Source organism: Euprymna scolopes, chromosome 45, assembly GCF_053919585.1.
Source record: "Euprymna scolopes isolate OS-2025 chromosome 45, ASM5391958v1, whole genome shotgun sequence".
NCBI lineage: Eukaryota > Metazoa > Mollusca > Cephalopoda > Sepiida > Sepiolidae > Euprymna > Euprymna scolopes.
The window spans coordinates 62063496-62088886 of NC_136526.1; the positions used below are offsets into that span (position 1 = coordinate 62063496).

A 25391-nucleotide genomic window follows, 5' to 3' on the forward strand; every position below is an offset into this window, starting at 1 on the left:
CAGTTAGGTAGAAAAGTAACTTATCTTGCCTTTGATAACATTTATTTGTTCTATATTTGTTTTTTGACAACTTTTTCGAATCTGTGTGCAGTAAAACAACCCATTTTTTTTCTTCACGTGTACAAATATTTTTTTTTTATTTTAGGAAATTAACTTTAGTCTTTAATCTTTCGCATACAATCAAAAAGTCCAAAAGTAGTTGGAAACCTGCAAAAATTATGATAAATCGGCTTTCAAAATTATGCCCCCCTCCTCCATCTTTATTCCACCATTTTTGCCCGTACCCACTCAAGGCGAATAGAATTGTGAAACTAGATTTGTCTTTCAAGGTTTCGTATACGGGCGTTGAAACCACCGATGCGGCGACGCACTTGCACATAGTTTCTCATAGTTGTGTTCATACCAAGATGGCTGCCAGCAATAACATAAGAAATTACATTGCTTATCATCTGGAAAACTAAAAATTTGAGGAAAATTTAAATGCAATATTTGTCTTCAGCACAAGATCATTTTTTAAGAGAAAATGTTAAAGTGGAAAGCAGGTAAAAATTTTCAAATAAATAATTAAAAGGGCAACCAATAATATGAAATTGATTATCATCGTCCATTTCTTATGGCGTGGTAATGGCTTGAGTAAGTTAATATGCGTGATTGCTAATAATTTTTAACAATGAAAGAATGATTTGTAATTTAACGCAACAAACAGAAAAAAAATGAAATCACAATAAAATAAAAAAAAATATTTAAATTTTCTGCAAACTTGCTCTTCCGGTCGCCATCTTAAAATGTTGACTTCCACCCGTCAAACTCGTCTCGTTTAAATTAACTCATCTTATAATCGTTTCTTTGTTAAAAACAGATTGCCAAACAAAAAGTAAGTATTTATTAATTTAATTGCTTTTGAAGCTCTTTTTTATTACATTATGATTCCCTTTGTTTTACTACAGGGGCGCGTCGAAACCATTATGATTGCCTTTGTTTTAATAGAGAAATCAGTCAACATTCCATGATTGCACATAAACGAGGAATGCTACTATAGAAATCACTCTAATCGGCTTTTTATTGTTTACTTTTGTTTTTAAGTGCCCCCCCCACGTTCCTTGAAAATTTTTTGTATATTGAAAACATCGCAATTACATAACATATTATTACGTACTCTAACATAATCCCTAACGGACCAAAATACATGAATTGGAAAAGAAAATACAGTTTTCGTTATGATTTAATTAAAAATGAGACCTTTAAACCCCGCTACTAAAAACATCACAAGAAGACATTTAACATGTTTAGGGAAATTTTCAATATTTATAGGAAATATTTATTTTGAATAAAAATGTGGAAAAAGGTGGAAGAATAATACTGATACCGACAAAAAAAAAATAAAATAAAATAATAAAATAAAATAAAAAACGGAAGGTCCTCTCCCTTCACTTAAAAAATCACCAAAACTCAGGAACTCAATTTTAATGAAGCTTTTCTGCATTTCTTAACAGTCGCAGAATATAAGAAACATTTTTTTTTATCTTAATAAAAATGTATTATTTTATGTAAACAAAATAACCATTTTCTAATGTTCTATTTTAAGTACTAAAAACGCATTTATTTTAGTTTTGATGAAGATAAAAATTGTAGATGTCAACAATTTATTTTTTTTAAATATTTCTCATATATTTTACAAAAATCATTAAATTCATGTAAATATGGGAGAATTCATTGTTAAGAGCAACTCAAAACAAAAACGGCTTTTTCTATCTCTTCTTATATACTCTTGAGGGACAGATAACTCATTGGTACTTCCTGTACAATTGTCAGATAACTTGTAAATACTTTTTTTTTTTTTTTATTACATTTTCACCCCAAACAAGGCAAATTGCCACTTTGGTGTAGGGGGCTACTATCAGGGGCAACAACTACTGGGGTACTATGTAGGGATTTGGGCAGCAAGGTGTCGGTTCACGTTACACTTGAACTTCTGCACGTCAGTACTGTTGGGGAAGCAGGGACCTGGAATGGAATTCCAGAGTCTAGCAGTTCTGGGGAAGAAACTATTGGAGTAAAAAGATCTTTTACATCTAGGGATCTCAACAGTGTGGAGGTGGGATTTAGCAGCCTGTCGGGTTTGTCGAGGGTGCTCACGTCGTGGGGGCACAAGTGATTGCAGTTCGTCAGAGCATTCACCACTAAAATACTTGTAGAAAAGGCAGAGGGATGCAACATTTCGTCGATGGGACAGAGGCTGAAGCTTAGATGCCAGTTCAGGGCCTATCAGGTTTGCGACTCTCTTTCGAATCTTGTCAAGGAGCGAGAGACTAGTAGCAGATGCACCAGCCCAGATGTGGCAGCAATACTCCATACATGGGCGAATGGTGGCCTTATAGAGGTACAGGATACTTTCGGGTGTTAGTAGTTTTCTAGCACGGTAGAGAGAGTCCACCTTTCTTGCAGCGGCCCTGGCAATGCCTTCAATGTAATTGTTCCAACTCATGTTTCCTGTGAACGTTAAGCCAAGGAGTTTGAAAGATGGACTCTCAGATAAAGAGTCGTTGGCCATTGCTATAGGTGGTAGATAGGGTTTCTTGTAATTATTGAATGAAACTAGTTTAGTCTTGGCAGCATTGATCGCGACCAACCACTTTTGTCCCCATTCCACTACAGATTGGAGGTCTTCCTCTAGTGTTTCTTGTTTTCCTACTACATACCCCACGTTGTGACCACAAGATGAATTATCATGATCATTTTTGTTTGCACCAGAGAACTTGTGCAATTTTCTATGCATTTGTGTTGATTAGTTTCTTATCACTCTTGTTCTGCAACGTGAAGATTGTCTTAATGATGGAGGACTGTTTGTGTGTGTGTATCATCCTGTGTTACTCTCTACTTCCTCTGAGGTATAATCGATTTCCATTTCTTCTTAATATTGATTGTCATGATTTCGAGTGTTGAGTAATTCTTAGTTACAAAGATGGCGGCAAAGAATCAATGTAGTCATGATTCAGTCATTTCGAGACAGGTTGACAGTGAACTGAATTGAATCCACAGCAGACATCCTAACTAATCTCTGAATGTATATACCATTCACTGGACAAAGCGGGGGAGGACAGAGCGGTAGCTCTAGATATATCTAAGGCTTTTGACATGGTATGGCATGAGGGTCTCCTCAGGAAGATTAGATCATACGGTATCACTGGTAGAATACTTAACATAATTAAATCCTTCTTAGATAAGACAAAAATCGAGGTTGTCCTCAACGGTCGTACATCTAAACAATATGATATAAATGCGGGGGTGCCCCAGGGTTCTATCCTTGGACCTCTATTGTTCCTGATATTCATAAATGACCTCCCCGACAACATTGCCTCTGAGATGGGTATATATGCTGATGACACTACACTCTATGGCAGGCATGACAGGAAGATGAATAAACACATTTCTAAAGAAATGGCAGAAACACTAGAGGAAGACCTCCAATCTGTGGTGGAATGGGGACGAAAGTGGTTGGTCGCGTTCAATGCTGCCAAGACTAAACTAGTCTCATTCAATAATAAAAAAAACCCTCTCTACCACCTATAGCAATGGCCAACGACTCTTTATCTGAGAGTACATCTTTCAAACTCCTTGGCCTAACGTTCACAGGAAACATGAGTTGGAACAATTACATTGAAGGCATTGCCAGGGCCGCTGCAAGAAAGGTGGGCTCTCTCTACCATGCTAGAAAACTACTAACACCCGAAAGTATCCTGTACCTCTATAAGGCCACCATTCGCCCATGTATGGAGTATTGCTGTCACATCTGGGCTGGTGCATCTGCTACTAGTCTCTCGCTCCTTGACAAGGTTCAAAAGAGAGTCGCAAACCTGATAGGCCCTGGACTGGCATCTAAGCTTCAGCCTCTGTCCCATCGACGAAATGTTGCATCCCTCTGCCTTTTCTACAAGTATTTTAGTGGTGAATGCTCTGACGAACTGCAATCACTTGTGCCCCCATGACGTGAGCACCCTCGACAAACCCAACAGGCTGCTAAATCCCACCCCCACACTGTAGAGATCCCTAGATGTAAAAGATCTTTTTACTCCAATAGTTTCTTGCCCAGAACTGCTAGACTCTGGAATTCTATTTCAGGTCCCTGCTTCCTCAACAGTACTGACGTGCAGAAGTTCAAGTGTAACGTGAACCAACATCTTGCTGCCCAAATCCCTGCAGAGTACCCCAGTAGTTGTTGCCCCTGATAGTAGCCCCCTACACCAAAGTGGCAATTTGCCTTGTTTGGGGTGAAAATGTAATAAAATAAAAAATAAAAAAATAAAAAAATTCAATATCTTTTATAATAATATTCAAAGCTTCTGATTGGTTGGTTGTCATAACCATTGTAATAACAACAATCGTCAGAACCATTGGAGTCATACGCTCATTAGTAACTTTTTAACAATAACACTTCAAAGGCCGTATATGACCAAGTTCCCTCTGATTCTCTCTTCTCTGCCCTTGAGTATGTGGTACAATGGGGAAAGAGGTGGTTGATTAATTTTAATGCATCTAAAACAAAGCTTCTATCAAGGTTTTTATCCCTGTCTGGCATCAATTGAAATGAATAGGTCTTGTCTTGGGGAGGCTCCGTGTTTTGACAAGCTTCTGGGTTTGACTTTTACTCCTGATCTGAGATAGAATACGTACATCAAATCTGTTGCCAAGGCTGCTGGAAAAATGGTGGAATCACTCTATCTTTCCAGTAAATATCTCACTGCTTATACAATTCTCTATCTGTATAAGAGATAAATACGTCCAAGGATGTAGTACTGTCGCCACATCTGGGCAGGAGCTGCTAGAAGCACCTTATCCTGCCTTGGCAGAGTTCAAAATAGAGTTTGTAGGCTAGTGAAGGATGCCCTTTTCTCTTCCCTGCAACCACAGAAGAGACGTTGTGATCCTGTCTCTGCTTCATCTTTATTTTCATGGCAAATGCTCGTCTGAGCTCCAATCCATGGACCCTCCTTGCTTGATTTTCACAAAAAACACTCGTCTAGTTGAAACCACTATCAATAATTTCCCCCCCCCCTCTCTTTATCTGTGCCTTAACCTAAATGTAGATTCCATGAACAAAACTTCTTAGAACTGTATGTCTGTGTAACTGTTTCATATTTTTGCTTTCCAACTGACTACAATACGGTCATCTTCAAGTCCAATGTGAACAAGTTCTTGATGAGCTGTTTCCTTAATCCATTTTCCAAATTTCCACTACTAACGATTACTATATTTCCATTGAATACCATACACTTAGCCTCGAGTAGCATGCAGGTCTTGTTAAGTGTTGGCTCTTTTGTATAAAAATAAAAAACATTTCACACATACATATACATTAACAGTAAGATTTTGCTGCCTATTTGTTATGTTGGGATATTCATGTCAAGGGACACAAGTGCTATACGTTCGTCAGAGCACTTTTCATTAAAATAATTGTAAAACAGACAAATGGATGCAGCATTATGATGATGGGACAAGGGCTGGAGTTTGGTTATTATTTTATGCAATTTATCAGATTGGAAATTCTTGTTAGGATTCTGTCTATGAAGAAAAGACTAGTGGTAGATGCACCAGCCCAGATAAGGTAACAACACGCCATTCATTTACTAATTTTGTCTTTATAGATATACCGGATCCTGGTAATTGTGAGTAGTTTTCTAGCATGATAGATGGAGCCCACCTTTTTAAAGCAATCTATTTGTTCCAATTCATGTTGCCTGTTGGTGATATCCTGATAATTTGAACAAAAACCATTCAGGTAACATGTTATTAGTCATAACAATCATTGGATCAGAAACTTATAATTGTTAAAGGAAAGAAGCTTAGTCTTAGCAGCAGTAAATGTTACCATTTATGCCTCGTTCCATTATAGACTGATAGTAATTTTCTAAGGTTTTGTACATTGCATACATATGAATTAGTTTTCTTCTCATGTCTATGGAAAATATGGTGTCTTCAGCAAATATATTAATATCAGACACAATTTTATCAATTTCCTAATTAATATAAGGAATAATAAAAGTCTAAGGGTCGAATTCTGAAGCACACCTGCATTTATATCATGTTGTGTGGACGTACAATTACACACAACAACCTAATTTCTTTTTCTCTTCTCTAAAAAGAATCACCTAATAACAGTTTAAGATTTAATTTTTATGAGAAAACCTTCATCCCAGACTCCCTCAAAAGCTTTGGATATACCTAGGCCTACTGCCCTAGCTTCACATACCTTATTCAGTGCATTCAGAGATGACTATTAGAATACCTGTAATTGAATGACTTTACCTAAATCTACACTGTTTTTTACACAATTTTTTCCTACATACAATAATAGAATGTGTACTTCCACTGGCAGTTCATATTAGTTGTTCAAATATATGCCTATCCTTTACAGATCACAAAAATATCAGATTCAGTATTGTCAAACACGTCAATTTTGGAAGCTGTTATAAAAAGAATCATTGACTCCAGAACGTTCTTTGCTTGGCCTGTACTCTAAAAGGTATTACTTGAACTCTAACATTAGCATAAAGAAAGTTTTTCTTATGGAATATTACAAAACTGATAGTAAAAAGTGTTTGAACTTCTTAAGTAAGTACCAGTTTCTCGCCATGCAAATGACTAAATTTATTGAGACCAATTTTATCTGTCCTATCCATTTGTGCTAAATGCAATGTTTATATGGAATATTTATTTATTAATGATATTTATTCATATAAAAAACACTGCAAATTATGGTGAGTCAGTTTTATGGGAAACGCAATCTTGTAGCTTGTAGCAAGAGGTGAACTTGGCCATATGAACATTGGTTGGCGTCGTCTGGTATAAAGGTGACGGTGGGAGACCACTTGGCAGATGGTGTGTAGCAAACTATGAGGTGTTGTTATTGCATGTGAAAATCAGTGGAGTCTTGAGGCGATTGTTTCTGTAACAAACTAATGAATCTGTGAGGAGTGGGTTTTCCTTCTTCATCTTTCTTTACGGAAGCCCAGACTTTGAGGTGTTGTTGTTTTCACCGGAAACTGTGTCCTTCTTACTGAGAACTGAGACTTTTTGTATCTGACATAAAGTGATTCCATCGAACTGTTCAGCACTCAATGTGTTGAAACTAAATTGCTTTGAGCAACCTGTCTGAAGCTGAGGAGTTTCTCTCTTCCAGAAGTAGGTCATAGTTTCTTGCCATGACCAATTTTATCTTTCCTATCAAGTTGTCAACAGCAGATTTCAGTGTTTATAGAAAATATTTGCTTTTTATTGTTAAAGTCTATTTAGCACTTAATGTGTTGAAACTAAATTGCACAACCTGTCTTGGAGCTAAATAGTTTCTTTCTCCCAGAAGTAGGCAGTGCTGGGCAAACCCGTTCCCTGCCTACTGTTTCTTTCTAATTTTACATTACAGCTTCTTTTAGCAATTTAAAGTTTTTGCTGATCCTTCTTTATAAGCATAATCATTCAAATCAACATTGTACTCCATCTGTCAGGTACACAGCATGAATAATATTTCATCATTTAAACCGTAATTGACTACATCTTCAGGACTGCCAGCAACCACTGTAAAAGAGTAATAAAAAAATGCAAGAGAGCTATATGCCCAGTCTGTTAAATCCAAGGTAGCTGATCAGCGGCTTGGTTCCCACCAGTTTTGGCAAATAACAAATAGGATCCTGAACAGAAGTGTGCGTTCTATCCCAACCATTATCAATGGACCAGAGGTCATCTAGTCAGCATCAGACAAGGGCAAACTATTTGCAAAGAACTTTACAGCTAATTCTACCATCAACTCCCCATATTTCCTCCTATAACACAGAACACGCTAGGTAACATACAAATATCTGTGCATGAGGTAGCCAAGCTAATCAAGAACCTTGATTCCAGTAAAGCAACTGGCCCTGACGGCATCCCAATTATAGTGTTAAAAAAGCTTCAACCAGAACTTGGTCCCATATTTATGAAACTGTTTAAGCGCTGCCTTAAGGAGAAGTGCTTTCCGACTCCCTGGAAGACCTCATCAGTATGCCCTGTATTTAAGAATTCAAGTGATAAGTCATCTCCCGCTCAGTACAGACCAATAAGTCTCCTGTGTGTTATGAGTAAGTTGCTGGAATCCATATTAAATAGAGAAATAGTCAACCACCTCAGCAGAAACAACCTTCTTAGTGACACACAATATGGTTTCCGCTCTGCAAGATCTACCGCAGATGTGCTGACGGTTATATCTCACAGGATTAGTGAATCTCTTGATAAAGGCTTCCTTTCTAGGGCAATTGCTCTTGACATATGAAAGGCCTTCGACAAGGTATGGCATAAGGGTCTACTTCACAAGATTTCCAGCTACGGTATAGCTGGAAATGTTTTCTCAATCATTAAATCATTTCTCTCCGATAGGCTCATAAGAGTAGTGATCGATGGACAAAAATCAGAGGCCTGCAGTATTAATGCTGGAGTCCCTCAGGGGTCAATCCTGGGCCCAACTCTCTTCTTGATCTACATCAATGACCTCCCTAAACACATACTTAAATCATTCATTGACATCTATGCTGATGACACGACCATCTACGTCAACACCTCAAAGGCTGTAAATGACAAAGTTCTCTCTGATTCTCTCTCCTCTGATATCGAGCACGTGGTTCAGTGGGGGAAGACATGGCTGGTTACCTTTAATGCATCTAAAACCAAACTCCTATCCTTACATCATCAACGCTCTGATCCACATCTGGCATCAATTGTGATGGATGGCTCTCGTCTGGGAGAGGCCCCGTGTTTTGACAAGCTTCTGGGTTTGACCTTTACTCCTGATCTGAAATGGAACACATACATCTAGTCTGTTGCCAAGGTCGCTGGAAAGATGATGGGATCCTTCTACCACTCCAGAAGATATCTCACTACTGATGCAATTCTCTATCTATATAAAAGCCAAGTACGTCCAAAGATGGAATACTGCTGCCATATCTGGGCAGGAGCTGCTAAAATAGCCTATCCTGCCTTGACAGAGTACAAAATAGACTTCATGGCTTAGTGGGGGATGCCCTTTTCTCTACCCTGCAACCTCTCTCCTACAGAAGAGATGTTGCGAGCCTATCCTTGTTTTATCGTTATTTCTATGGCAGGTGCTCGTCTGAACTCCAATCATCTCTGGTCCCCCCTCGCCAATCTTTCATGAAAAACACCCATCTAGCTGAATCCACTGTGAAAATTTCCCCCACTCTATATCTGTGCCTAAATCAAAACGTGGATTTCATGAACAAAGCTTCTTTCTTAGAACTGCACTCCTGTGGAACTCTGTTCCGTCTGCCTGCTTCCCACCTGACTATAACTTGGATGTCTTTAAGTCCAACGTTAAATTCCTAATGAACCACCCCCTTAAGTAAACACTTCATTAAATCTCCACACTAACGTAATGTACTTGCAATAACCGTTATCCCTGAGTGGCTTATGGGCCTTGATAAATGGTGACCATTGTGTAAAAAAAAAAAATCAAACAAATTTAAATGATGTCTCCATCTTCATTTTTCTTTTTTTCATTCTTTAAATGACATAAGGATTGATTATTTCTCTCGGGAACAGATGCCAAGATGAACAGCTTTAAATACTGAGGCTACTGAAGGAGATTATTGTTCGTTATTTTCTACTAATGATCTTCTAATAACTTATTGGTAATATGTTCCATAGCTGCTTTACTTTATCTTTATTCCTTTTCCTGAGATTCGGCTTTTTCATTTCTGCTTTCTAATGGATCTCTGAAAACAACTGATTCCCCTACAAAGGTGTCACTATCTTGCTCCCTCTTACAGAATGAAATATTGCAAAAGTATTCTTCAAATTGATAATAAAAAAGTGTCACTTCTGATCAAGCAAGTTCCAGTTTCCCCGTAAAAGACCAAGGCCACTAATATCAACTTTATCGGTCTTGTCCATTTTGTGAATAGATCCAAGGAAATGGAGAATATCTTGGCATTAACTGGTTCCTTTGGGTAAACCTGCTGTTTCACTTCCATACTTTTTAATTCTTTGAAGATGTCATCTACCTACCATAAACAGTTCATCTACTTTTTGCTGATGTTTTCAGACAAGAAATCTGAAGACAACTTGAACCAGCCAAGCTTCTTGCAGATGTCAAATTGATTTTATTTCATGTTTAATTGATTCTATTTTATGTTAAACTAGCTGTACCCGGCCGTGCGTTGAAATGGAAGAAAAGAAAATGCTGACAGTTATGGAAATGCCCCCCCCCCTTCTGAAATCCACACAGGACACCTGTTTTTTTTCTTTTATCACGTAATCTGATCAATTACAAATGTGATACTCATGAGTTTAAAAAAAAGAAAGTTTTAAAAATATTATTTTTATGATTTTTATCATTGAGTCTGATCGAATTACTATTTTGTTATTCTTCTTACTAAAACAAAATTGTTATTTCTAGTATTTTTCCATGCGTAACTGCTCAAATTACTATTTTGGGTTCTCCTGATCCTTTTATCCCCCAATTTTGCATCTGCTAAAATTTCAATCACATGATTACGGTGTAGTGACAATAGAATAAGCCATTCATTTAAATGCTGCTCATTATCGATTTAGCTGAATACGATATTAAAAATAACTTTTTTGTTACTTATGCATTTATGTTACCATCCTGCCGGGTGTTTTGTAACTATTCTGTACTTTCATTGAACACTTTAATAAACAAAAAAGATATCATAAAATTTGAATTCATATATAGGGATAGTCATATTATTATATATATATTCTGGGGGGAAGGGATTGGCCTAGCAAGATAAAGGACCATTTGAATAAATTCACAATGACTTAAATTTGTAATTATGAAAAATCATTTTATTTTTAGTTGCGTGCACTTATGTTACCAAACTCGCAGGTGTTTTGTAAGTATTCTGTACTTTCACCTAACAATCTATATATCTATAAAAGTGAAAGAGTCTGTATGTGTGTGTGTGTCTGTCTGTGTACATTTCCCTACACAATACTATCAATTTTCAGTCTAGACTCGAAATTTGATGTACAGGGTATGGAGATTTGGGAAAATCTTTGTAATCCATTTTCGGCCAGAAATTTGGCTGTTAAGGGGTTAAAGTTCAACGATTTGACCTTTGAGAACTCTACCAAACTCCTCTGCCAATTTTGGGTATAGACAATTGAAATTTAAAAGATAGGTTCCTTGGACATGGATCTAACTTAATACCTTGATGTGAGCCCCAAACATTAAATGTTAAGGGGTCATAATAGGGGGCAAAGTTAAAAAAAAATTTGACCTCTGTGGTCTCTACCAAATTATTCAGAGAATTTCTGGTCTAAATATTGGAAATTTTACATAAAGGGTATTCAGAGATGGGGCAAGCTTTTTAATCGGTTCGGGTTGAAAATTTGGGCTACCAATATATAAATATATGTTTGCATGTCTGACTAAAACTTTTGACAGAGGCAACGGATTTTCACAAGATCAGTATCGTTTGACAAATACTGAAAAATTGGCTAAAAACATTAATTTCTTCACCCTCAACTGGGCACTTTTCTACAGGGGACGCGCTTTTTTTTCATCTATATTTTCAAAAGTCATCCACTCTTTTCGATTGTCTAGCCTTAATTTAAACCTATGTCACTTCAGGTTTGGCAGTGGTCGTAACAGCACAGACATCACGTTTTTTCCCATTGTTTTCCTCCTTTGCAGTACGGGTTCGAGCCTCCCTTCCTACTACCACTTTTTTTTTTCTCAACATACACCTCCAAACACCTGGGCAATGCCGAGCACCCATGCTAGTTTAATAGATAAAAATATATTGTAAAACTTTAGTTTAACGTGAAAATTTGACATTTTATATTTGAAAGGACCTTTTGAATAAATTCACAAAGAGATAAATTTGTTGTGTGATTATTTAAAAAAAAAATAATTTTACTTTCAGTTGTGCTTGTGCAGTATTTTTTCAATTTTTCATAATTATGAATGAATTTGCGTGTACTTTAAAAATGTTTTATATCGTCAGTTGCACTTCATTGTATTATTTTAATTACTAATGTAATCACATGTATATAATTTTAGCAGACGAAAATTGGGAGACAGAAGGGTCAGGAGAACCCTATTTCATTATATTTCATACTGAAATATAACAATTGTTAATTACTTTATGTTTTTGTGGTTAGAAGCTAAGAAAAACAAGTCTTACCGTGGGTGCTCAGCGAGTGAGTTCAGGCTGATAAAAGGAAAAACAAAGATGGTTGCTAGCATTTTATTATGTGCATCCTCATGTGTGCGTGAAGCTAGAAACTACAAAACGAGCTTCATTTCTTGGTGTTGAGCGATTCCAGATTGGGCAGGAGAGTAGGCGCAACGGGAGTGGAGACACTTTCTGAAATTATAATCTTTTTTGTGTGTTTGAGGTGAACCCCCCCCCCCGTTACGGAGGCTCAGTATTATATGCGGATGTGAAGATGAAAGAAAGAACGATAAATATAATAAGCTGGTTTTCAGGCCAAACCTGAAAGTGTAGTATCTGTTCTGATGCTGCATAAAACTCAATTCCATAAGGGAGTTTGTTTATAAAAATCTGAGAAAAATAAATATCCAACGATCAACGCTTGGGACTCACATACATTAATGTCATGTTGTTTATTGTCAGCAACAACACCCTGGATCATTTTTTGTCTAAGAATAATTTAATTTTATTTTTAGTAATACTGTAGTAGTTAATTTATATAATATTTTTTATACTAGACATTTTATGACTATATTTTTACTTAATTTTTCACATATTAAAATTATTTGATTTATTATTTTTGCAGACTTATTTACTAGTAAATTTGAACTGCTTATGTAGTCCAAATGTTCAACATATTTTTATAACTTTTTAATGAAAACAGACTGCTTGATATTCAAATAGTTTTTAAATAAAGTTAATCATTTTTATTTTTAAACTGTTTAGTGTTCTTATTTTTTAATGATTATTTTAATTGTGTTTGTTTTTTTCATTTATAGATTTTTGTAATGGCAATTAATTTGAACACCATAACGTTTCTGAATATTCTGATCAGTTGTAACTAATGTAAGAATTTTTTGGTGTTAAAAATACAATAAAAAATTTAAATGTTTTGAATATATTTATAACAATGAGAAATTAGAATACTTTATGTCTTTTTATTGTATCAAACAAAAAATTAAACCAACATTTTTTGATTTAGTTTTTTTTTCACACGTATTCCAGAAAAGCTGAACTGTCTATACCTATTGGTTTACTAGTAAATTTGAACTGCTTATACATAAAGCCCAAATGTTCAAGCATATTTTTATAACTTTTAAATGAAAACAGACTGCTTAATATTCAAATAGTTTTTAAATAAAGTTAATCATTTTTATTTAAAAATGTTTTAATGTTCTTTATTTTTTATTATTTTATGAATAAATTTTTAACATAATTCATCACATGTTCTTGTATTAAAATCATTTGATTTATTATTTTGCAGACTTATTTACTATTAAATTTGAACTGCATATATATAAAGCCCAAATTTCCAAGCATATTTTTTGTAACTTTTAAAGAAAACAGACTGTTTTATGTTCGAATAGTTTTTGAATATCAGTTTATTTTTATTTGTAAGATATTTAGTGTTCTTTATTTTTATAATTATTTTAATTGGGATTATTTTTTCATTTGTAGATTTTTGTAAGGCAATGAATTTGAACACCATAATCTTTATGAATGTTCTGATCAGTTGTAACAACACTAATGTAAGATTTATTTTTTTGGTGTTAAAAATACAAGAAAAAATGTAAATGTTTTGAATACATTTATAACAATGAGAAATTAGAATGTTTCACGTCTTTTTATTGTATTAAACAAAAATCATTTGATTTATTAGTTTTTTTCAAACTTCTTCCAGAAAATCTGAACTGCCTATATACATATTGTCGAAATCCTCAAGCATATCTCTGTGACCTTAAAAGAAAACATACTGCTTAAGGATCAAGTATTTTTTTTAAATAACAGGTAATTATTTCTATTTGTAAAAATGTTTAGTTTTCATTTCTTTAATGATTATTTTAATTGTGTGAATTTTATTTTTTTTTAATTGTAAATTTTAGTAAGGCCAATTAATTTGAACAACACACACTTTATGAAAGTTTTAATAAGATAAAATTAAAAATAATTTTGTTATATTTCTGAATTTTTGAGGTAGGGATTGATATTTTATATTTATTTTTATTTTTAGAAATACTGTTTTCATTTTGAGTATTTTCACAACGTTAGAAAGATCTTACCTTTCACCGTTTTTATTTTTCTATTGCATTTTCACCTCAAACAAGGCGCAGTGCCACTTTAATGAACGAGGCTACTATCAGAGACAGCGATTGCAGGGATACTATGTAGGGAGTTGAGCAGCAAGATGTCTGTTTACATTACACTTCAACTTCCGCATGTCAGTAGGGTAATTCCATCTCAAATCATCCAGACAATGACACCCTTACCTCTCAGATTTTTTCCAAACTTTCACCATATGTTGGTATCATAAAAACTAGGGAATCCTGAAAATTTGAGCTTTTAACTCTAAGCAGTTCCAGAAATATCACAATTTTGGTATTTTACATATATCACATCGAGAAATTATGAGATTACGTTTTTGAGCATAAATCAATTTCTGGACTAGGTAGAACCTTGAAAATTTGCATGGACAAGGTTTTCCGCACGAGGAATTCAAAAGTCACATTTAAAACCTCTGAAAATGAAATTGTTATATTTCTGAATTTTTGAGGTAGGGATTGATATTTTATATTTATTTTTATTTTTAGAAATACTGTTTTCATTTAGAGTATTTTCACAACGTTAGAAAGATCTTACCTTTCACCGTTTTTATTTTTCTATTGCATTTTCACCTCAAACAAGGTGCAGTGCCAATTTAATGAAGAAGGAGGCTACTATCAGAAACAGAGATTACAGGGATACTATGTAGGGAGTTGAGATTTATTTTTTTGGTGTTAAAAATACAATAAAAATTTTAAATGTTTTGAATAAAAATGAGAAATTAGAATGCTTCACGTCTTTTGATTGCATTAAAATTATTTGACTCCTTATTTTTTAATTAAACCAAAATTATTTGACTCCTTATTTTTTCATTAAACCAAAATTATTTGACTCCTTATTTTTTCATTAAACCAAAATTATTTGACTCCTTATTTTTTCATTAAACCAAAATTATTTGACTCCTTATTTTTTCATTAAACCAAAATTATTTGACTCCTTATTTTTTCATTAAACCAAAATTATTTGACTCCTTATTTTTTCATTAAACCAAAATTATTTGACTCCTTATTTTTTCATTAAACCAAAATTATTTGACTCCTTATTTTTTCATTATACCAAAATTATTTGACTCCTTATTTTTTCATTAAACCAAAATTATTTGACTCCTTATTTTTTCATTAAACCAAAATTATTTGACTCCTTATTTTTTCATTAAACCAAAATTATTTGACTCCTTATTTTTTCATTATACCAAAATTATTTGACTCCTTATTTTTTCATTAAACCAAAATTATTTGACTCCTTATTTTTTCATTAAACCAAAATTATTTGACTCCTTATTTTTTCATTAAACCAAAATTATTTGATTTATTATTTTTTCATTAAACCAAAATTATTTGACTCCTTATTTTTTCATTAAACCAAATTTATTTGACTCCTTATTTTTTCATTAAACCAAAATTATTTGACTCCTTATTTTTTCATTAAACCAAAATTATTTGACTCCTTATTTTTTCATTAAACCAAAATTATTTGACTCCTTATTTTTTCATTATACCAAAATTATTTGACTCCTTATTTTTTCATTAAACCAAAATTATTTGACTCCTTATTTTTTCATTAAACCAAAATTATTTGACTCCTTATTTTTTCATTAAACCAAAATTATTTGACTCCTTATTTTTTTCATTATACCAAAATTATTTGACTCCTTATTTTTTCATTAAACCAAAATTATTTGACTCCTTATTTTTTCATTAAACCAAAATTATTTGACTCCTTATTTTTTCATTAAACCAAAATTATTTGACTCCTTATTTTTTCATTAAACCAAATTTATTTGACTCCTTATTTTTTCATTAAACCAAAATTATTTGACTCCTTATTTTTTCATTAAACCAAAATTATTTGACTCCTTATTTTTTCATTAAACCAAAATTATTTGACTCCTTATTTTTTCATTATACCAAAATTATTTGACTCCTTATTTTTTCATTAAACCAAAATTATTTGACTCCTTATTTTTTCATTAAACCAAAATTATTTGACTCCTTATTTTTTCATTAAACCAAAATTATTTGACTCCTTATTTTTTTCATTATACCAAAATTATTTGACTCCTTATTTTTTCATTAAACCAAAATTATTTGACTCCTTATTTTTTCATTAAACCAAAATTATTTGACTCCTTATTTTTTCATTAAACCAAAATTATTTGATTTATTATTTTTTCATTAAACCAAAATTATTTGACTCCTTATTTTTTCATTAAACCAAAATTATTTGATTTATTATTTTTTCATTAAACCAAAATTATTTGACTCCTTATTTTTTCATTAAACCAAAATTATTTGACTCCTTATTTTTTCATTAAACCAAAATTATTTGACTCCTTATTTTTTCATTAAACCAAAATTATTTGACTCCTTATTTTTTCATTAAACCAAAATTATTTGATTTATTATTTTTTCAGACCTATTGCAGAAAATATGAACTGCCTATATATATTGTCAAAATCCTCCAGCATAGCTTTGTGACTTTAAAAGAAAACATAGTGATTAAGGTTCAAATATTTTTTAAATAACAGCTAATCATTTCTATTTATACAAATATTTAATTTTTAAGATGTCTTCTGATTATTTTAATTGTGTGAATTTTATTTTTTGAATTGTAAAGTTTTGTAAAGTTAATTAATTTAAACACCAAAAGCTTTATGACTGTTTTGCTCAGAAATTCATACTGTGCGTAATATTTTTTAAAAATAAACAGATGGAACTAAGAAAGTTTTAAGAAGATAAATTGAAAATAATTTTGTTATATTTCTGAATGTTTGAGATAGGGATCGATACTTTATATTTATTTTTATTTTTTTTATTTTTTATTTTTTTTTTACATAGGCATCACCACTTATCAAGGCCAAGGGGCCACTCAAGGATAAGGGTTAAAGAGTGTACAGTAGAAATTGGACAATATAGTAATCATTAGTAATGAAAATTTGGTAAATTTGATAACTTATATGGAACAGCTCATCAAGAACTTATTTACGTTAGACTTGAAGGCAACCATATTGTAGTCAGCCGGAAAGCAGGAAAACGGAAGACAATTCCACAGGCGTGCAGTTCTAAGAAAGAAGCTTTGTTCATGGAATCTACGTTTAGGTTTAGGCACAGATAAAGAGTGGGGGGAATTATTGATAGTGCTTACAGCTAGACGAGTGTTTCTTGTGAAAGTTTGGCGAGGGGGGACCATAGATTGAAGCTCAGTCGAGCACTTTCCATGAAAATAACGATACATCAGAGACAAACTCGCAACATCTCTTCTGTGAGATAGAGGTTGCAAGGAAGAGAAAAGTACATCTCCTACGAGGCTACAAAGTCTATTTTGAACTCTATCAAGGCAGGACAAGTCCTTTCTAGCAGCTCCTGCCCAGATGTGGCAACAGTATTCCATCCTTGGACGTACCTGGCTCTTATATAGATATTTATTTTTATTTTTAGAAATACTGTTCTCATTTTGAGTATTTTCATAAGGTTTGGAAGATCTTATCTTTAACCTTCTTTAGATTAATCTTGAACTTTGGAATCTGTACTAAATTTAATGAAATCTCCATAGTTCATTCTATATAAATAAAATCAGAAAATTCATAATTGTCAATAAGTGGATTATTGAGATAGTTTAACATTCTACAGGACAACAGTCTATAAAATTTGTAAACTGCAGTGTTTGTTTTATAATATAAAATCATTAAATTGTCAATGTTTATTCCATAATCATGAAATCTCTAATGTTTTTCATGAATCTGTCATGATATCTATTTAAAAAATTGAATGTGTGTCAAAATTTTTATTTTTTTTAATTACTGAATATTTCATTATTCTACAGTTTCCTTTTGAAAAGAAATTTTTGTTTTATCCACAAATAATGTAACAACAAACTGACCATGTCACAATATACAATCTTTCATACAATGCCTTACTTGTTAAAAAAAAATTTGTTATTGATTTATCTGTGATTAGTCCAGCAATACCTTCCCCAATATTTTGTGTGCATAGCAAAAATGAATGCAATATTAGAGACACAAACTGACAATGTTTTTGAAGCTCCCGTTGTTTAATGATAATGCTGTTAGAATTCTTCAGATTTATAATTGTCATTTGTGTAGCATGCCACTAGATAGTTGGAGAGTAGTGGATGATATATATTGAGTGTTTCGGGAGAAAATACACCTTCCTTCTAGGAATAATGTTTGGATGTCCTATTTAAAAATAGAAAAACATTCAATCTCAAAACTTCTTATTGAAGCAGATAATTGAAAGCTTAACAAGTGTTCAGAAATATTGGTTTCATATGTGACACATATGTTGTAGACATATTACGATATTGCTCTCTTGATTTATCTCATTATAAACTATGCCCATAATAGTCCTCATAATTTGTAGAATTATGTTTACAGCTAATCCCACACTACATAATACCTGTTGCCATGCTAGATTATGACATGAGGGATCTAAATTGATCTTTGACAGGCTTTTTAAAGACAGCAGAGCAAAGATCTATGAGAAAAATATTTTATGTTAAGCCTAAGAGTAGGAAAAAATACATAGTTATTAGATCAATATTTGATCAACATTGGATGTTTTTTGTTATATTTTGGTGCTAACACCAGTATCAAAATTTTCTGCATCAACAGTAAGGAGTAGCTCTTATTAGACAATAACACGGCCAGTTTTTTGCTTTGTGCTGCTTGACGACAGCCATCAGCATGAGTAGTCAAATACAGGAGCTCATAGCTTAGTTCATTGTAAAAAGCCACCCAACAATAATGTATCATTTTAATTGGACTGTTCTCTGTTGATATAGATGATTGTATAGAAAAAACATCCAATCTTTAACTTCTTATTTAAGCAGATAATTGAAAGCGTCACAAGTGTTCAGAAGTATTGGTTTACACTAACATATATGTTGTAGACATATTACGATATCTCATTTATTTAAGATTTATCTCATAAGCTATGCCATAATGGTGCTCATAATTTGCAGAATATCCCAACATAGATGAGTAATTCTTATTGTTATGCTAAACTATTATTTGATTAGTCCAAATCGATTTTTGACATGGTTTTTAAGGTAGGCAGAGCAAAGATCTAAGAGCCTGATAATTGATCAACAGGATGAGTGCTTAGTCAACCCCTCAGTCAATTTTTCATTTGTGCTATTGACGACAGCCATCAGGAGTTCAGCTTGATATTTTATGGTAAAACGCCATCCAACAATAATGTATCACTTTAATTGGATGGTTCTCTGTTGATATAGATGATTTTTCAGCTTGCTTGGTGTATTTGATCCTGAAACTGTTTATTCACTAAATTTGATTTCCTCTTAGAAGAGAAGATCTGCTTTTATTGCTTCTATTTTTATCAGGGAATCCAAGCAAAGCAGGTCTTTCACAATTATCAGTTTATAAATTATAACCTTACTTTCACTTGCCAACTCTACATGTCTGCATTGCAATGCCAAGAGTAATCATCATCAAGTCCAACATATTCTCTTGCTCAATATGGTGAAGGATCACTAAGAATAACGATAGTGTTTCAACATCTTCAGCTTGATGGAGAAATATGGCACCAAGTCTTGTTTTTCATTCCAGTAAATGTCACTTATGAATGTTGTAAATACGACTTTTGTTTAAATGCAAAACTCCATTATTTCTCACTTTACTATTTGCAAACCATGAACATATGTATGGAGACCAACAGTCAAGTTTCTTTATCAAGCATAACTAGCACACCTGCTTAGCTACTTTAATCTATTAAATAATGGATTGCTACTTGTCCACATTATTAAATTATTGTATAAGTTTTAAATTACAATTGTTTTTATAGAAGCAAAATATCCTATATTTATTACAGATAGCATAGCCATAATACATGACACAAACGGCCATATGTTAATAGGTTTTGTCTCTTACAATTGGTTGCAGCGAGCACTTTTTAAATTGCAGCATTAAATTTATACGTTCATAAATTTAAAACCAACTAAGGATCACTAAGAATAACGATAGTGTTTCAACATGTTCTACTTTGCAGAGAAATATGGCTGCAAGTCTTCCCCTTTTCATCCCTGTAAATGAAACTAATGAATGTAATGCGAGTTTTGTTTATTTCCCACTTTACTACTTGCAGACCATGAACATATGCATCAAGAAGCATTAGACAAAAATGTGTTGCAAAATAAAGATCATAAATACAATAATTTTTATCAATTATAAAATTTTGTAAAGTAAAAAAAATAAATTGTTCAATTTTGAAAATCATTTAATAGCTTTTGTGAATATTTAGTTTAATATTTATGAAAAAGAATTCATTTTCTGCATGGATAAGTATAAAAACAAATATCCTGATAATATTTTTACTTTAATCAAAAATAAATTTGAGGACTTCTTAAAAAAATGGGCCTGATTATTTAATGGTGCCTTTAGCTCACAATGCAGACGTTTATCTCTAATTTTCCCATTTAAAAAGTAACTGTGTATACACCTAAATATCTTAGTATTTTGCAAAAAAAACATGTATAAAATTATATCATTTAATGACATTTGTCTTTATTTCTTTTTGCAGAATATCCAGCAATCAATACAATGAAAATTGCACAAAGTCAAAAGCCGGAAAACAAGAGTAAATCATATCCTTCTGAACTACACAAGTTTTTCTTTTGTAAAATATAATTTTATGAAAATACATGGAAAAATCCTGACAACTAAGTATTATTTCTTCTATTCTTAGGCTTATTAAATATGGCACAAGTGGAAATAATTATCACAAATGCATATGACTAATAAACTCATTGACAGTTTTATGAATGCAGTGAATAGTAGAATAATAAAAACTTATGAGACTTTTATAATGAACTGCAATAATGGTGGATTTGTAAGAATTATCCATTAAAACACACAGAAAATAGTTTATATATAACCAAATTATGAGAATCTATGTACATTATGTTAATATGAAAGATTTAAACATCATCTTATTAAATGCATAAACAGTTACTGGATCTGTCATATATGTTCAGTATTCTTCAATCAATCCACATTCAATATTGATTTGATGTGGATTCTTTTGGTTTTATAGCTAACAGCGTAGCACACACACAATAAATGCAGTATTTCAGGCATCAAATATATTGAAAAAAAATGCTGATAATAGGGAAAACTTATATGAGCTTAATTTGTGCTGCTAAATTGGCAGTTTTGTAGAAATTTCAATAAAATACACAGCAAAGTATATAGATTTAATTGAAGTACCTAATCATCTGTGCACGTAATTCTTATATATATATATATATATATATATATATATATATATATATATATATATATATATTTACCAGTGGTGAAAAAACCGGACTAGAGTGCTCAATGTGTAGTCAGAGCAGTATATAGGAAATTTATTACTGTGAGTCCAGAATGAGTTTACAAATTGTTTCAGCTAGAGGAAAATCCTCAAAGAGAGGAAAAAATCCAACTAGCATCGTCAGAATTCATAGATGGACTAAGTTATAAAGTCAAATAAGAATGGAAAAATCGTAGATAAAGGGGAGTTAGAAAAGAAGGGGGAGTGGTAGGGAGAGGACGTTAGAGTTTAAAGTAGTAGGAGTGTCTTCAATAAGAGAGGGGTTTATAATTTTGAGGATTTTCCTCTTGCTGAAACAATTTGTAAACTCATTCTGGACTCACAGTAATAAATTTCATATATATATATATATATATATATAATCAATTATATTGAAAAATTAAATAAAATATATAAGAACATCACAAAAATATAAATTGTACATCTAGTAAATTTTAAATTCTTAAAAAAAAAGAAATCTTTCTTATTCTAAAACAGACAAATAAGAAAAATATAAAGAAAATAAACTAAAAAATCGTAAATATTTCAACTTTGAAAATAAACAGTAAATCACATAGTGGAGAAAAACGTCATTCTAATAAAGTATGTGGCTTTTCTTTTACAAGAAAACAATATTTAGCTGTTCATATGCGAACATATACTCGAGAGATACCATATTCTTGTAAAGTATGTTGTGCTTATACAAATGAACAGACTATGTTGCAACAAGAGAACCCATATTCTTGTGAAGTATGTGGCTCTTCTTTTAATAAAAAAGATTTAGCTATTCATTTCCGAACACATACTGGAGAGAAACCATATTCTTGTGAAGTATGTGGCCGTTCTTTTATACATAAACGCAGTTTGGTCACTCATATGCTAACACATACTGGAGAGAAACCATATTCTTGTGAAATATGTAGCTCTGTGTTTACACATAAACATTCTATGTTGCAACACATGCGAACCCATACTGGAGAGAAACCATTTTCTTGTGAAGTATGTGGCTCTTCTTTTTCACAGAAACAACACATGATGAAACATATGCGAACACATACTGGAGAAAAACCATATTCTTGTCAAGTATGTGGCTCTTGTTTTACACAAAAATGCAGCTTGGTCATTCATATGCGAACACATACTGGAGAAAAACCATATTCTTGTGAAATATGTGGTTCTTCTTTTGCACTGAAACAAAATATGTTGCAACATGTGCGAATACATACTGGAGAGAAACCATATTCTTGTGAAATATGCGGTTCTTCTTTTGCACGGAAACAGCACATGTCGGAACATATGCGAATACATACTGGAGAGAAACCATATTCTTGTGAAGTATGTAGCTCTTCTTTTAAAAGGAAACACGACATGGTCATTCACATGCGAACACATACTGGAGAGAAGCCATATTCTTGTGAAGTATGTAACTCTTCTTTTATAAGGAAACAGAGCTTGATCATTCATATGCGAACACATACTGGATAAAGAACTTTAAAAAGTACTTAGGAAATATACCCGGTAAATCAAGTGCAAGTAAAATACAAACGATTTCACTGTAAGGGACAGCTAGAATCCTAAAAAGATCTCTTAGTTGGACTCACTAAAATAGGGGTAAATATTAGACATGGTTGGATGTTCCCTCCCTAGAAGAAAAATGAAAAAAAGGGAGAACGTTTTAGCCCCAGGTTTTAGGCACCTTGATTTCTAAGAACTTAGACTCAACTAAAATAAAACAAAAAAGAAAGTGACTATATTTTTATTACGTATGTGGCTCTTTTTTACAAATAAAAATATTTAACCATTTCTATGCGAACACATACTTGAGAAAAACCATATTCTGAAATAGTTAATCTTTTTTCATACATACATTATGTGGTTCTTTCTATCAAATGAATCTAATATTCTGATGCTACAGAGCAATCACATTATTTTAGTAACTTTTTGTTGCAATACAAACATATATTTTTCAGTGCCCGACCGCCTTACACATATGCAAATGTTATTATTAGCATGAAACCAATATCCATACCATTCATATTGCATGGAAAACTTGTAATTTATTTATTTTATGTTTGAAATAACTTGTTGGTTTAATCTATTTAAAATAAAATTGTTTCTAAGACGAAATCGATTATAAAATAATGTTTTTGTAAACATTTGGAACAGTTTTTATGTTTAAACGCATTTTTCAAAAATGAAATCAAAGCTGAATAACTTTGAATGAAATGAAACTGGAAAATCGCCGACCAGAAATGTCGCTTTGTATAATCGCGCTTTTTTTTGACCACCCATTTCAGGTGTCGGAGCGGGGTCTGGACGCAAACCAGCACCACTTCTGGGGTTTTACAAGCTTGAATTTTGTTCGACATATGTTGTAAAGAGGTGCGTTCGAGCAATGGGGGCTGTCGGTAGGCGGTCGTGGGTTGCATGTGTGCCCGGGACAGCACCCCCATCACTATAAGGGGTGCCCCCCAGGGGCCAGGGGGACCTCATCCAGGTCGGCCGGGCGCTTCCAGACGCCTACCGACACCGGTCAGGTCGGCGAGGCTCCCGGCGGCCCCGAGCGGGACCACAGGTTGCGGAAGGTGTGTAAGTGAGCGGCGGCGACGCCCCGAGGCCCCCGGGGTCGACTCCGTGGCCCCCGGGTCGGTGTGCGGGCCTCCAGAGCTCGATAAAGTAGTGGTGTCGCTAGCGGTCGAGAAGGCACTTTTCGACGCCTACTGCCACCCCCATATGGCGGTAGGCGTGAAACTGGACCAGAAATGTCGCTTCGTATAATCGCGCTTTTTTTTGACCACCCATTTCAGGTGTCGGAGCGGGGTCTGGACGCAAACCAGCACCACTTCTGGGGTTTTACAAGCTTGAATCTTGTTCGACATATGTTGTAAAGAGGTGCGGTCGTTTGTTTTATAACAGAAAAATAATGTAATTTGAACATTTTATAAAATTTATGACTGATCAATTTTAATTAATGCAAGAAAATGATGATTTTTAAAATTATATTTTTTATACATTTTTATTTTACCATAAAAATAAAATAATATCACTCAAGTTACATATAAAATTTGTGCAATTTTTTCAGTATTTGTATATGAATTTCTCTATTTTCTGTCAAGTAATTATGTTACCAAAATGAAACGAATTAAAAATAAATTATACAATATACTCTCAAAGTGGATTATTAGCCGGAAAAAATATTTTCTAACACAAAACCGATTAGAAACGGTGCCATGTTAAAAATGTTCTTCCTATAATAATTTGTATATTGGATCCTAATTTGTGTATGAAATATTGTATTTCATTAGTTTTTACTAAGATTGCGTCAGTGATAATCAAAAACAGTTTTCTGGTCTAACAGATTTTGTAAAATTAACTTTCATTTAATAAACATCATTTGTGATACGTTGGCTTCATTTTTGTATGAGGTTTTGTTAAATATAGAAAAGAAATCTGCTTTTTATTTCATGTTCTTTGTAAAAAGTTATTTGACAATATAAAAATTATTTAAAATATTTTTGCTTTTATATAAAAATTCTCTTCTATATATGTGTGCTGTTCTCTCAAACAAAATTAAACTAAAATCGTTTTAGGAAACAAGTAATTACTTCTGAGCTTAGTCGGTGATGGAGAAGTTAATGTTTGGGAGAAGGAAGTAATTTTTTGGTGAAATGCGTTGTCAGAATTTGTTATAGTAAAAATAACATTTTTCAATGTAAGAGAACAAATAAGTAGTATTGCA

At 32.9% G+C, this 25391-nt stretch overlaps 1 long non-coding RNA gene across 1 annotated transcript; it reads left to right on the forward strand.

Moving 5' to 3' along the window:
* The first annotated feature begins 376 nt into the window (after positions 1–376).
* Positions 377–25054, forward strand: LOC145269823 (uncharacterized). Its single transcript, XR_013865259.1, has 3 exons — positions 377–874; positions 13903–14009; positions 20879–25054. It is a non-coding gene; the product is annotated as an uncharacterized LOC145269823 (long non-coding RNA).
* Positions 25055–25391: the final 337 nt, after the last annotated feature.